This window comes from Mus caroli, chromosome 2 (assembly GCF_900094665.2).
Source record: "Mus caroli chromosome 2, CAROLI_EIJ_v1.1, whole genome shotgun sequence".
NCBI lineage: Eukaryota > Metazoa > Chordata > Mammalia > Rodentia > Muridae > Mus > Mus caroli.
Genome location: NC_034571.1, coordinates 6901443 through 6917197, shown reverse-complemented (window position 1 = coordinate 6917197; position 15755 = coordinate 6901443). Strand labels below are relative to the sequence as shown.

Sequence of the window (15755 nt, the reverse complement as noted above, 5' to 3'; positions counted from 1 at the left end):
GGGAAATGACTCCGTTAATAAAGTGTTTGCTCTGCAAGCACAGGGTCCTGAGTTCAAGTCCTAGGATCCACATAAAACAAAACCAAATAGGAAATGCCTATTATCACTGGACTGAGTGACCAGCCAGTCTACCAGAATCAGTGAGATCCAGGTTCAGTGTGCGTCCTGTTTCAAAATACAGCGAGAAAGACACTGAATTGTCAGCCTCTACCCTCCACAGGCTCACACCTGTGTCTGTACACACACACACACACACACACCACAAACAAAAATAATTAACCTAAAATTTAAAAGTAAGCCTCTGTCATGGTTAGCTTTAAGCATGAACTGTCAACTCGGAATCAATCACCTTGGAAAAGAATCTCAGTGAAGGGTTGTCTACATGAGGTTGGCCTATGGTCCTGTCTATACAAAAGTACTTTAATTAAACTAATGGATGTGGGAAGATTCAACACACTGTGGGCAGCACCATTCCATAGGCAAGGGAGTCCTGAACTGTATGTATATGCATGGAGAAATTGAGCTGCGTACATGAAAGCAATCAAAGATTCATTTCCATCTGCTCTGTGTATGTCCTGTGACTAGCTGTTCAAAGTTCCTTCCCTTAAATGGTGGACTGTATAACATTGGATTAAAAGACAAATAAAAACCCATTTCTCTCCCTAGGTTGCTTTTTTGTCAGGAAATTTTATCACAGCAACAGGAATGTGACTAGTACAGCCTCCTATGAGAAGGAACAAATTTCAACATTCTGATCTGCTGTACTCTGTCTTAAAAAAAAAATCATGCCAGGCAGTGATAGTTCATGCCTTTAATCCCAACACTTGGGAGGAAGAGGCAGGCATATTTCTGAGTTCAAAGCAGCCTGGTCTACAGAGTGAATTCCTCAGGACAGCCAGGGCTACACAGAGAAACCCTGTCTCGAAAAAACAAACAAACAAAGAAAAAAATCATTCATTTATCAGCTAGTTACTTACAAGTTATTTATTTACTGTAAAAGAAAGAAAAGACTGTGAACTACTCAGTTAAATACCACTATAAGTTGAGATTCCCTTATCTAAAGTTCGTAGGACCAAAAGTGCCTTGTACTTTGGATATTTTTTCTCAGAGTTTGGAGGATACAAATACATAACAGGATGATAGAGAGCAAAGTCTCGATATGAAATTTATCATGTTTCTTACATAAACACTTGATACATGCAGCCTGAAGTTAGTCAATATCAAGGGATTTTTGTTGTTTTAAAAACTGTTGAGTATTCAGCCAAGACTGGTCTAGAACTTACAGGGTCCTAGTGCTGGCTGGCATTTCTGGTAGTGCCTCTATTCCCAGCTTTTTTTACAAGGCTGCTAACACTAGGAACCTGAATCAGAACTTCATGGTGTGGACTTTTCCACATGCAGTGCCCCTTTAGTTCTCCAAAGGTTTTCAATTTCACAGCATTTTGCATTTCAGATTTTTGGATTAGGAAATTCGACCTGCATACAAGAGGATTTGCCATCAGAGTACCAAATTAGGGTTTCTTGTGCCAGGAATCTGCATCCAAGCCACAAAGGATGCAATTTGGACATAGAATCAAGCAGAAGAAATAGATAGATAAAAAAAAGAAAGAAAGAAAGAAAGAAAGAAAGAAAGAAAGAAAGAAAGAAAGAAAGAAAGAAAGGAAGGAAGGAAGAAAGAGACAGAGAGACAGAGAGGAGGAGGAGGAGAAGGAGAAGAAGAAGGAGGAGGAGGAGGAGGAGGAGGAAGGGAAGGAGGGAGAAAAGAGGGAGGGGTAGGGAAGGGAGAAGAGAGGAGGGGCAATCCCCTTTCAAGGGTTGTGTTTTCTCCTGCTCACAAAAAAGTAGAGTGTTTCTCTCCCTCACTTGATTAACCTAAAAGCTTTTTTTTTTTGAGACAGGGTCTCACTATGTAGACCAAACTAGCCCAAACTCAGATATCCACCAACCTCTGCCTCTTGAGTCTTGGGGTTAAAGATGTACACCACCAAGCCTGGCACAAGGAGAAACTTAAGTTTTACAGTTTGCACAGACATGGCTTTCTTGGTTCGGACACATTGCACAAACTCCAAATGTGAGATTTCTCATGTTTACTAATATGCAAAAGAATCGACTACAGCATCATCCCAATGGTTATAAAGTGAGTCTATTAAATTTCTATTACACATTATGCAACTACATAGTAGTTAATTAATGTTAACTAGACAATGACTACTCAGCCATAAGAATTCTGAAGGTGGGGACATTTACAAGAGCTTTCAATGCTCTGGATTGCATAGGTACTGTCTAATAGACAGGGTCCAATGTGCTGGTTGATGCTTATAAATTGAGAACTTCAAACCAGACAGATGCTCGGCAACAGCTCCTGGCAGATAACTTCAGCCAAGCTTACAATAAGGAAACATTTCCGGGCCAAGACAGTGCCTGCCATGCAAATAAGACGGGGTGAGTTCGTATCCCCTGTACTCCTGTACCTACATAACAGGTCAGGTCTAGGCTCAGTACTATGGAGGGGAAGAGGCAGGTCCTCGGAGCTTGGTGGCCAGCAAGAAGAGCTGACCCAGTGTGTTCCTGGGGCAGTGAGAGATCCTACCATTAATGAAAATGAAGTCAAACCACTGACCGCCACATGCATTTCCATACACATGGACACACGTTCACATATCCACACAATAAAATATACATATACCACTCACAACCCACACAGACCATGTAGACACATACACAAAAGCAATTCAAGCCGGCAGCCAGAACACTACAACCGACAGCAGCCTTGGGAGCAACCTCTTTAAAATCTTGATCAGAAAGCAAGTCTGAAGAGCTCCACCATCTGGCTGGGAATTTACACAAGTCTGGGAGCTTCTGTGTGTTTAAGACACAAATTTGCATATACATCCAATTTTAATAAATCATATCATTGAATGCATGGGAACTTAACTAAGTAAACTGAAAATTTATGTGGAGTAAATACAAACACCCTATTTGACTTAAGAAAGAACTTAGAAAACATATAGGAATTTACAGAAGACAGATTGTCCTGCCTCATGACACAAGAACATACCGTCATCCACTATCATACCAAAAGCTGATCCTCACAAAGAGAGCAAATACATGGTAATGTTTTGAGTCAGGCCTCATTCATAGCTGTACTTGGCCACGTTCAGCCCACGGGTGGTAGTTCAGACCATCTTGATACACTAGGTATAGTAATACCACTTACCAACATGAAATCCTTCACATTTTAACCCTTACAAGTAATGGGCTCTCAGCTGCAAAACAGACTGTTCTGGAAGCCTTCTCGAATAGGGCAAAAAGGGAATGAAAAAGAAAGCACTAGAATAAAAGAAGGCCTCAATTTTCTCTTCTACAAAATAAGGGAGACAACCTCTCATTTACCTGAGATGTAGCTGAGACAGACATCAGAATAAAAAAAAAAAAAAAAAGAATCAGACATTTTAAGTTCCGCAATAAATTTTCCATTTAGTTACTTACGATATTTGAAGGGAGGGCTCAGGGGATGTCTGTCAGCAAAATGCCTGCAATGCAAACATGAGGAAGTCCAGCATGATAGCTCCCTCTAGTCATCTCAGAACTCAGGAGGTAGACACAGTGTGTCCCTGGGGTTTGTTTGGTTAGCCAGATTAGTTAATCCAAGTCCCAGAACAATGAGAGAGGCTGTCTTAAAAACCAAGGGAAGAGTGCCTGAGACAACTCCCAAAGTTGCCTAGCTCTCTGCTCGCTCGCTCTCGCTCCCTCCCTCCTTTCCTCCCTCCCTCCCTCTCCCCAATGAAGAACTGTAAGCAGTTTCTGTACTGGCTCCCAACTGTAATTCCAGGATGAAGAAAGCTTAAGCAACAAGTCTCCCAAGAGTTCAAGGCCAGCCACCTATGCCATAGAATGAGATCTTGTCTCAAAAAAAGGAACACTACAACAGAATAGAACCATGGCTGGCAAACAGCAGATATTTAAATATGCAGCTGTTCCATTAAGAACATTTTTGAACAACCAGATTAACCCATGACACAAACTCATCTCCAGCTCCTCAGAGATGGATGCTCTCTGTCAAAGGGACCTGGTGCTCACTTCAAATAGGCTTAATAAGTGGCTCTGCAGGAACTTGAACTTGGAATTCCAGACTCCAGTAACATGATTCAGAGCATGTATTAGTTTTGATCAAATGTGAGGAAAAGAAAGTAAAATGACTGCACTTACCAGGGATCTGAGAAGGTACAGCCTGATATCTCTTTTTCTCAGGGAATAAAACTGTAGGGGGAAAAAACTCTCAGAATGAAAACAAGCCTATCTTAAGTAAAAGGAGATTGTCTGATCATTTTAACAATGCAGAAGACACGCTGATAACCACTATCACAATCTGCCTTTCTGATGTTTCACAGGAATCTTCCAGAGCCCCTAATTTCCCCTCCCCCAATAAGATTACTGGATGTGTGTTGAACTAATACAGCACACTAAAGAAAAAGTTGGGCCAAAAGCAGATAAGAAGAAAGGAAGGAAGGAAGGAAGGGCAGAAAGACAAAAAGACAGAAGGAAGAAAGGAGAGAGAGGGAGAAAGGGAGGGAAGAAAGCTGATTTTAAAATAGGCTTCATAAAGGATACACACGTCTGTGTGTGTGTGTGTGTGTGTGTGTGTATGCTTAAGAGTGAAAAAATAATGATAAACAAAATAAATAAATAAACGTCCTATGATCTTTAAGCCCCATCCCTTCCCACTGGAAATCTCCAGGCCACTCTCCTCCACTACACTAACAACACTACATTTGCTCTGGCTTATACAGGTTCTAACTATTTACAAATTATTTTACAAATGGTCTACCAAAAAATTCAATTTTAAACTATTTTTCCCAGAAAATCAGAAAAACACAACGTATTCTTTCTTTCGTCACTATGTAAAATTTGCATAGTAATTAAGGAAAGCCACTGGTGTTGTCATGGTTTGTACATGAACCGATCCCCATGAGGGGAGGCTCATATATTCAATATGAGGGGGAGGTTCATATATTCAAAAGTTGATTCTCAACTGGTGGGGCTGTTTGGAAAGGCTCTGGAAACAGGACAGACAAGGCTTAGAAAGAGAATTAGATCGCTGGGGTCACGTTCTTGGGAGCTGTCTCTTGTCTTGCCTCCTCCCTCTGTGTACCACGTATCATATATATGATGAGGGGTTCAGACTCAGCACCATACACCCACTACCATGATGTTTTGTCTAGCCACAAACCCAAAACAAGAGTCAAGGGCTGTAGATACAAAGATTTGAAATAGTGAACTGAGAGATACCTTTCTCCCTGTAGGTCAGGGTTGTTTTTTTTTTTTCTAAGAATTATTATTTATTTTATGTATGTGAGTATATAGTCACTCTCTTCAGACACCAGTAGAGGGCATCGGATCCCATTACAGATGGTTATGAGTCACCATGTGGTTGCTGGGAATTGAACTCAGGAACTCTGGAAGAAGTAAGTGTTGGCTATGTGTAAATCAGTATAAATGGGATGGTTAATATATTGTGTGTGACCCGGGCATGGTGGCGCACGCCTTTAATCCCAGCACTCAGGAGGCAGAGGCAGAGGCAGGCAGATTTCTGAGTTCAAGGCCAGTCTGGTCTACAAGTGAGTTCCAGGACAGCCAGAGCTACACAGAGAAACCCTGTCTCGACAAAAACAAAACAAAAAAATATATTGTGTGTTGTAAAGAGAGGCTCAGGATAGAACTTTGAGCTTAGCAGGGAGTGTGGGGTAGGCACACTGTCAGGTCAACTTTCTTCTGAAAAGATGCTGTCCTCTCTCTGTCCAACCGATAAGTTATGGGAGAGCAGTGAGTTAAAAGAGATATAACATCACTATTCATTATAGTTATGCATTAAGGAAGATATGAGGCCTGCATCAATCAGACTTTTTATCACTGAGTGAAATACCTGACATACAGGGCTGGAGAGATGGCTCAGTAGTGAAGAGCACTGACTGCTCTTCCGGAGGTCCTGAGTTCAATTCCCAGCAACCACATGGTGGATCACAACCATCTGTAATGGGATCTGGTGCCCTCTTCTGGTGTGTCTGAAGACAGCCACAGTGTACTCACATACATTAAATAAATAAATAAATAAATAAATAAATAAATAAATAAATAATCTAAAAAACAATGCCCTGATCTTATAAAGGATCTACAGCCCAGTGGCCAGGACTGAAGATAGAAAGTTTTGAGTCTTCCAGTAAATGGTGGATACTTTCTCACTGGCTACCGGTATGCCCTAGCCACCAAGATACAATGCAGACATTAGCCAAGGCAGTCTGAATACCTCCACCAGGTCTGGAAGAATGGCATGCACTGTTTTCTGGGAAGGTCCATTTTATACCTAGCAATGAGTACGCTCAAATCAACCCAGGCATTAATTTCTTCATGAGCTGCATTCAAAGAAGCCTCACAAAACCCAGTCTGAACATTACTTCTCTGAGCAGAAATCAAAGCAAGGCCTCATGTGGCTCTCACACCACTCAATAAGAAACAGCACTCACTTCTGCCCAGTGACCTACAACTCACCAGCTGCTCTCAGACCTACTTGCATCTGGGGAAGCTCAAGCATAGTTTGAGCATGTTAGCACAGAGTGTGTCAGGTCACAGCCTTTGTCTCTTTGTTCCTGGTCCCTCATGGTAACCTGGTCATCACTGAGTCAGTCTCCAGTCCGATGCCCTTTTGTTAACAAGAAGACTCAAACTCAGTAACTATATTCATCCCAGGTCACACAGCTCAACAGAGCCATCAATCTCTGAAACTAGAGGCCACACCTCCCAACTTTTTCTTCTCCCCTCCTATCAACAATTTTCCTTATATACAGAGGCATACATTCCTGAGTTATCAAGCTGAATACACAGGATACCCTTCCATTTTGTGGCAGCACATATAATTTCCCCTAAATTTTCTTGCAATTGTAGATCAGAGATACCAAGTCAATACTAAAGCAATATGGGTGTGAGATTTGGGGACAGGGCATAAACTGTATTCCGAGTTAAAATTTTCAGTATCGTTTTGGTCCTTTCTGAGCTTCTGCTTTGTAACAAGATAAATGCCCTTTTGAGCCCTGAAGTATTACATAAACATAAAAGTTCCAAATCCTGAAATACAGAGAGAAAAATTTTATCCAAACTGGAGGGTATTTAGACCCAACTGTAGACCTTCTTTGTTCAAAACAAATTTTTTAAGAAGACAGAAAACTCTTTCAACATCTGCACAGAAAGTTGTAGACTTAATTGTGAGCCTCAGAAAGTCTGAGTTTTGATGTATGGATTTACATTCAGTTACCTTGGTTTTTGTTGTTGTTGTTTTGTTGTTGTTGTTGTTTTGTCTTTTTTTTTCTCCAAAGCTGAGGACCAAACCCAGGGCCTTGCGCTTGCTAGGCAAGTGCTCTATCACTGAGCTTAAATCCCCAACCCCATGGATTTACATTCAAAACCTAGTTATATTAAGAAAACGGAATCGCATGTATTTAGGTTCAGCTCATAACAAAGTTAACACTTCTTGTTTCTTCCCAGAGGTCTTTGGGGGTAATTACTGCTATGAAGAAAAACAACAAAAAGTCACCTCAGCTAGAGTGGGCAGGAAAGTAATGTGATGAACATACTCAGCGAAGCTTTTGATTAGAAAAAAAAAAGAAAGAGAGAGAGAGACAGAGAGAGAGAGAGGAAGGAAGGAAGGAAGGAAGGAAGGAAGGAAGGAAGGAAGGAAGGAAGGAAGAAAGGGGTCTTGGAATCTCTGGGGTTTTGTTTTGCTGTATCAAGAATCATGGAACTAGTTATTTATCCCTATAAAAGGCCATCATTTTTTAATATGGTCTATAATATCTCTCAGCCAAACTGACTGTGTGGGGTTCATGGTCTAAGCACCCTAAATTTGTCACATAGACAGGTCTACGTTACTATTTAGAGAGCAACAGTTGGTTGCTGCTGTTTTTCTAAGATGCTGACTGCCCAGTTGCCACCCCTACACACTGTGTTCGACACTGGCCTAGGAATAAGTGTTGCCCACAGCAGAAGGAGCTTGTACAGAGGACTTATGAACTGTGTACACTCTTCCTGCCCCTTGAAGGCAGGTGAATTGTTAGGTTCTCAAAGGAAAGCTAAGTTATAAAGATCTAAAGGGCATTTTTGTTTTTGTTTTTGTTTTTATGGCTTGAAGGGGCCCAAGGAATGCAAATTCAATACTCAGTTGGGAGAAAGTCACAGATGTTTGTCTTAAAGACAGCCTGGCCAACAATTCCTTTAAAACACCAAAGCCTCTCCCTGTTTCCCACTACCTAACAGCTCAACTACCATCTCCCCAGAAAAGAAGCTAGCCTTTTTTTTCCCCTCAATACCTGCTAGAACTTCAATCTATTCATTTGGTAGTCAGGCCAGCTCTTTTGACTATGGTACCAGGATGGAGAGATGAGAGTGGCAGGCACTGACCATGGTTTACAATCCAAGATCAGTGGGTACTGATCAAAGTAGCTTCCCTAACCAAGGGCCAAGAAAGAGCTTCCCTTCCCCGTTGGCATCTGCAAGTTGGGTGTCCCAAACCGCGCGGTAGCTAGACACATGGGAAAAATGGGGAGGTAATAGAGTGGACTAGAAGTCCAGGAACTGAGCCAAAGATGCATGAATGTCCCTAGCCACTCCTTCCTGGAATCCTACCTCACCCCTCCAACTCCTCAATATCCCTAAAACTCTACAAGAGAAACTCAAGAGTTTGGGCACTCTCCCCAAACCAGACTTTCCTGGCTTTGACTCTGAACTCCTGGATGCGGCACTGACACCAATGAGGAGCCCTCACAGGGCTTTTGAGATCTCCATTTGATTTAATGCGCAAAGGTACTACACTCCAAGTGTCCCAAATCCCCTCTGTGTAGCGATGGTCGCTTGCACTCAGCTCCTCCCTCTTCCCACCGCTCCCAATGGGGAAAAAAAAAAAAAAGAACACTTGGGCCCTGCGACAATCCTCTGGAATATTCCTTGGAATTAACTGGATCCTCGCTTCCATGGGCTGACCCAATGCAAAATTGTAGATTTCGAAGCCTTGAGATGAGCTGCGCCTTCGTCAGCGGCAACGCCAGGAGGAAGAGGGGAGGGAATCATGGTTGAAATTGCAGTTTACAAACACAGAACCATTTTGTGTTTGTCCCCACCTTAACAGAACCCACGGATGTTCCCCCGAGGACGTGCCTAAGCGCAGGCTGGGAGTGCCGGGAACGCGCAGCGCGCTCCTCTTGGGAAGACGAAATGCATCCTGTCCCGCCAGCCAGCAATCGCTCAGGTCTCCCTGCGGTCTGTAATTCCTATCTTCCATCCACCCGACACCGTGAGCAGACTGGACCCCCGGACTTTGCGGAATCACCCTCTGGCTTCTTGAAGCTGCCGAGTGACCACGTTGTCGCAGTAACTACAGACCTGGCCGGTGCCTTTTTTTAAAATGCCTTCCCGACCTCGCCCTTGCGCTTTCACATTCGCTGGCGGAGTAACGTCCTCCCAGAGGAGCCCTCACCAGAGACCACAAGCGACTGGTGCGTGACTAACGCCCACTCTCCTAGGGTCTTTTCTGCTGGACCCGCGGCTCTACCCTACTCCTTTGCTGCGTCGTGGACACGGGCGACCCCTGTCGGGGACCCTGTCCCTGGTCAGGCTACTACAATCTTGCTTTGGGTGCTTTTTTTTTCCAGGTCCAGGTTAGCTGGCTTTCCTAAGAACCCCCAGAGTGACTCCAATTTTTCTGTCTGAATTCTACTTCTAGACCTCCCCATACGCATCCAGACCCCAGATGCAGACTGTTCCCTAGCGCTCCAACTTCCATTCGCACCCCAAGACTACATCCTAGCCCCGATGGAGGGCGCCACTCACAGCAGTCCAGTGGGTGGCCAAACTGGGCAAGGGACAATTCCTTCCTAAAATGCACTCCCCAGCCCTCACCTTGCTTAGAACGGGAAAATCGAAAGTGACCTGGCAACTCTACGGCTTGACCTTGTTTGCCTTTTGCTGGGAGGTCTGAACTTCCCCCGCTAGGCCCCCTACCACTCACCTTTGCGGAGAGTGCAGCAAAACAAGGGCCTATCACTAAATGTGCCTCAGACCTAATTTCGTCAGCACACAAAATCCCATTGGCTGCACGCAGCCCTCCCGATTGAACCGAGTACCCTGGACAGTTAGTCTCTTTAATAATAATGAGCACCTACTCGCTCCGCCTATTCCACGCAGGATTCATCGCTGAGGAAGAAAGAAAACACGCCCCCTAGAAAAGGGAAATTAATCATTCCCTCTGCCCTCGTGGATGATGCACCTCGTGTCAGCAGTTTGTCACGTCAGATCGTGGCAGAGTCTGGTTCCGAGACTCGTACGCACGTTGGCGTGGGGGAGGGGGCTTCTTTAAACACACCCTCGCGACTGACTGCACATGCAGAGTTTGTTCACGACCCCACAAGCACACACACCAGGCAGTTGCGCTTGGACACCCTCGTTCTGGCCCAAGGCAACCCTCCACCCTAGATCCTCTAGCAATGGACTTAGTACAGATAAACCACGGAAAAAACTGGAATACCTCGCCCCACCTCTTTTTTCCTATTTAATTCGCTAAAGCAGCTCCTGGAGTAACCAAAGAGAGTAGAAACTAAGGCGTGGCCACTTCAGTTGGGTTTTTTCCCACCTCAAAACCTTTATTTTCAGTTTTTAAAAGCCACCTTAGCCCGCCATATTGGAACTGGCACGGTGTCTAAAGACTCCTTCCCCGCTGCTGTAGCGCTTCCAAGAAAACACAAGTATTGACTGGGCTGGGGACCTGTGTCCGGCCACAGAAAACCAACCCCTTCCCACCCCTCAAATGTTCTCCCTTTCCCAGCCTAATCCCGTTCAGCCGCTCCAGGTAAAAATAAAAAAAACCCACATCCAGCAGTTCCTGCCGTTGCTTTTTTTTTTTTTTTTTTAAAGAGGATTTCACCAAGACACACGCACATAAAAATAAATAAATAAACTCCAGAGCTCGATCCTGTCAGACATTCTGAAAAGGAGCAGGATGAGTGTACACAAGAACGCCCCAAGTGACAGGATATTACTTCAAAGGGTGATAAAAATGAACAAAAAGGTCGTCCTTGCTAGAGCTCGCTCCGAAACTACTATTGACAATTTCAATTCCGCTGCACAAGGCAAATGTTTCCAATCCGGCGATTCCAAACGTCTGAGCGATTTTTGGGAACAGCCCCTACCCCACCCTTGCTGCTTTCCAATTCTCTCCACGCCATCACTTTCTTCTCTCCAACCTCCTAGCCCCCCAAATGCACACCAAAAGAGGGAGACCCCGGCTCCGAGGAGACGCGGGAACCCGGGGTAGGTGGCAGAGGAGGCTGCGCTGCTAAAGCGAGTGCACAAACGAGGAAGGTGGGCGGCGGGGAGGGAACAGACTGCACCCGGAGGAGGACGAGGTCACTTTGCAACTCCGGACAGACTCCCGCAAGGCCTGGCTTTTCAGAGCCGGGAGTCGGGGGGAAGGGGGTGGGGAATGAGAAAAAATGACAACCCAGAGCGCAGAGAGGAGTTAGAGGCTTCGCTCAAGTGCTTCTCATTTCCTCTCCAGCCTCTGCGCTTCGGTTTTTCTCCTCCTTCCTCCCCAACCCCCCGCCCCCCCCACCTCCACCCAGACTGGCTCGAGCTTCCTTCTTTTAAAAAAAAAAAACAAAAAAAAACTAAACTGGGGAAAAAAAAAAAAGACGCCTTTCGGCACACTCAACCTGCGGGCCAGAGATCTGCTCGCGGGCCGGGTTGGACGAGGGGACCGTGTCTGGGGCGGCGTCCTACCTGATTAAGTTTGTCCTGCCAGGAATGGTGGAACCTGGCCCCCGGGGGCGACCGGAGTGGGCGCCGGTCGGGCTCACCCGCCCTCTCTTGCTCACTCGCTCTCTACCCGCCGCCTCCCTAGCGCGCCCGCTCGGGTCCTCCAGCTCCCACTACAGCCTCATTCCAATATGGCATCCTCTCTATGCGCATGCCCGGCACTCTTTTTTAAGATTTCTCTCTTTCTCTGTACAGCGAACTCCTTCAACGACCTTTTTCCAATGCTCGCAAAATGTCTCGAGCCAATTAGCCTGCACTTCGTGGTAGACTCCTTCTCCCGCCCACGAGGTGACACCCTCCCCCCGCCCGCCCCCCCCCGCCTCTCCCGCCTCTCCCCCCCTCCCCCCGCCCAGGCATAGGTAGACACCTCCCCCAGCGAGCACGGACCTCGCCACGAGGACCCCTGGGGCGGGTTCCCTTCCCTCCTTTCCTTCAACTCCCTCCACAAGTGGTCCGTAGAAAGTTCACACCGCAAGCGTACCCGAACACCCATTTGCCCCAACAACTGGACTCACGCCCCAATTTCTCAGCTGTTGTTTGTTTTCTAGGTTTGCAATCCCCTGGTTTACCTAGAGCATAATCTCGTGCTTTACCCGTCCAAGAGTTTTTGAAGTGGGGAAAATGGGGGACCCTAAAAACAAAATCGAAGGTCCCGTCTGGTCTACCCCACCCTATACTTTAATTGTGCTTTTGTATGAAGAATCTCAAAATTAAAAAAAAAAAAATCTCCTGTTCTTGGGGAAGAAAAGAAGAGGTTTTCTTTGGGCCCGTACCACGCCCAAAAATGTTGGGAGTTAAGTTTGGACTGACGGGGATCTTACCAGCTACAATCTACAGGAATACGAGTGACGAAGCTCGCTGGGCTTCTGGTGGGACACCTGGCCAGGACAGGTTCCCGTAGGGTGGGGTTTCCCTGGTCCATATCAAGAAAAACCAGGTCCTTCATGATCTATAGGAATGGAGCGGAAGATCCGCCCAATCTGGTCTGCGGGGTCTACCCGCACTTTTTCACGGGCGTGGCGCAAGGGCTAAGGAGCTTCCCTGGCCTTGGGCGCAATGGTGGGACGGAACACAAACGAAATGTCCCCTATACAGAAAAGCTGGAGATGCCCAGGTAGACAAAACTCACCGTTTATGAAGCTGGGAAGCAGTAGAGCGAATAGAGAGCCGGTTCTATCGACTAGGAAACAGAAGACACAATTGCTCAAGGTCTTTGCCTTTACAACCCCGACTTCAAAAAAAAAAAAAAAATTCTTCCACTCCGTAGTCTTCTATTGCCCACCTATCCCTTACACCACTCTCCGAAAAACAACTACATCCTGAGATTTTTAGTCACCCTCCCTGATCCTAACATCCCAGCGATATTCCCACACGTGGTTCCCTAGGGAGTGGTGTGGGCTAGGAACCGCCAATAGAGTGACGGGGCCAGAGGCTAACTTTGCGCGGGAGAGATCACCAACTATGAGGCTTTAGGTCATCTAGAAGAATCTAGAAGGGAGAAGCGCAGAAATGGCTCTCGCCATTATTGGGCCTCAGGGGTGGGGGGTGGGAAGGAATGGTGGGCGAAAGTCAGAGATTCGGAGAGCGTGGTGGAAATTACAAGAGACTGAGCCCTGCCAGTCTGAGAATATTTCCTTCACATTTTAGAGAATTCTTTAGCTCTAAAGCGTCTCGCCCTGCCCATACACCTCCGGTTAGTACAGAGCCATCTAAGACCCTGAAGGCCCCAGTCATTCGCTTATCAGTATTCTCTGAGGTTCACACTTTTATCACCCGCCGGAGTTTGCCACTCCCGAAGCTTCCCGGCGTCCAACTCTTAGGAACACCAATGTATTTTTGAGCTCATCCTCCTTAAGGTCGGAGACATCTGACGGCAGAAACTTCTCAAAAATAAATTAATCCCGTCCCTAAACATTATTCATCCCATCTACAACTGCTTCTTTTATCAACCCGAGGTGATCCCAGGTGAAGAATCCGAGGATTCCAGAGTGTATGCCCTAGTTTAGGTCTCAAAGTCGCAACTCACCTCTTCTCCCTCCGTCTACTCGCAGCTCATCCTTCAGAAAGAGGTGGGAAAGAGGCTCAAAGTCACCTTTAGAGGCTTAGACCCACAAGACCCAACCTGCGCTTCCGTCCAGGGGAGTGGTCAGGGTCCTGTCCTTCCCCCTTCCCTCCCTCCTCCCCCCAATAACCAAGCGCAAAGCACTCTTAGACCGGAATAGCTCTCAACTCACACTAGGTTGTCCAACCCAACTCTCCAAAGCCCGGGTTGTGGTTGCGTTGGACGCCCTAGGCAGCAGAACTCCTTTGTGCGTCCCAGACCGCCCACCTAGCTCCCAGCTTCCCTACCAGGACTTCCGGGCAGCTCCCCTTTGGAAGGAAATAGAATTTTATCAGTCCACCAGCCACGAGGCTTGAGTTGTAACCTACCAACGCGGTAAGGGTTGCGGGTCTATTTCCTGGTTTAAAGTTACGATTGCCCACTGAACGTTGTTCCATCAAAATTTTTAAACACACACCTGATTATCTTACCTGATTCGACAAGGTAATTGAGCAAGCTCTCTGTATGGTTGATATTCAGACCCACATTATGTAATTCTGCCCAAAGATCTATAGCAAATGGCGCGGAGTTCCACCCATCCATCCATTCATTCATTCATTTGTGTATTTATCTACCTACCTGTCATGATTAAGAAATAAAAAGCATTGCGCTGTCACTGCACACAGTGGCCGCACTGTTTACACAAATTACTCCAATGATGTCTACAGCAAACGGTCTCAAAGTTCAATTTCCTTTACTTTTAATTCACTCTTGGCACATGGCTTTTCTTACGTCCTTTGGCTTTTCTTTGTGATCGTTGCTTCTGCTCCTGTTGTTTTTGTTATTTGTTTCCTTTTAACCCACCTCCCACTTTTCTCCCAGGACACCCAAAAGGCAATGAAAAGTGGCTAGCAGGTTCCCTCCGAAATTAAAGGTACTCCTTCGTCCCGTTCCAATACCGTCTAATTTCCACTTTCATTTCACAACCAGACCCTTTAGGAATGTGTGACTCCAAATGCGGGATCCACTCCAAATCAATAAAACAGTAACCATTGCCAAGAATAAAGAAAGCAGAGACAGCCTTTCCAAAGACAAAATGCACTCCAACTCAGAAGAAGTCATGTTCGGTACTGATAGTACCAAGTGATTCATTAATAAATCATTAACCCTTTCTGAAAAATCTCCCTTCAAATAAGACTCTGATAGCACTGACAATATATGCTCTTGCATTCCTAAATTCTGGCTAAGCCATTCATTTCACCACTGGGTTAAAAAGTAATTAAATTAGTTTTGTTAACTGTAAGATATATATATGCTCTTCTATTTCTCTGATGTCACAGAAAAAAATTAGAAAAATTCACAGAGGAAAAGTTTCTCCTTTATATTCTGTAAATTCCTAAGAATCATGCCATGAGAATTTACAAGGTTAAAAAAAACTGTGTGTTCATATTTATATTAGAGGCATGTAGTGGTTTAAATCTTGTTGCGTTATAAGTAATAAATAAGTGTTGCTTATTTGCTGAGCTGCATGCAGTCATTTTTTTTACATGCTCATTTCCTTCAAAAGCAAGAAGAATCCACTTTCCACAGACTTTTGTATCTAAATATTTCTTTTTAAAGATGCAGGTCATGGAAGCTTACATACAAGCAGGAGAGCTAACAGCCAAAACCAATATTTGACAAATGTGTGCAATCTTCTCTTTCCAAGGACCTTTACCCCAAAACTTGTTTCCTCTTAGACCACATAAGAGAACATTCTATTAGCCTCCTAACTCACCAAGTCTACATTCTCTCCTCTCCTCCTCTCTCTCTTTCTCTCTCTCTCTCTCTCTCTCTCTCTCTCTCTCTCTCTCTCTCTCTC

General features: G+C 45.2%; 1 protein-coding gene and 1 long non-coding RNA gene across 10 annotated transcripts in view; one reads left to right on the top strand and one right to left on the bottom strand.

Moving 5' to 3' along the window:
- The window catches only part of Sfmbt2 (Scm like with four mbt domains 2), a 211532-nt gene extending 197595 nt beyond the window's left edge, over positions 1 to 13937 (bottom strand). For 2 of the 9 annotated variants that reach the window (XM_021182776.1, XM_029469524.1), the window contains exons 1-2: positions 11818 to 12069; positions 4210 to 4260 (exon numbers count right to left, since the gene is read on the bottom strand). The gene's annotated coding sequence lies outside the window, so the exon portion shown is untranslated. Of the gene's footprint in view, positions 1 to 3489; positions 3715 to 4209; positions 4261 to 10051; positions 10327 to 11817; positions 12070 to 12982; positions 13192 to 13879 lie in introns of those variants that run through there. The other 7 variants (XM_021182773.2, XM_029469511.1, XM_029469517.1 and 4 more) reach the window with 7 other exon arrangements.
- Positions 10402 to 15755, top strand: part of LOC110310071 — a 34036-nt gene continuing 28682 nt past the window's right edge. The window contains exon 1 of the long non-coding RNA XR_002379799.1: positions 10402 to 10888. This is a non-coding gene — a long non-coding RNA (uncharacterized LOC110310071). The remainder of the gene's footprint in view (positions 10889 to 15755) is intronic.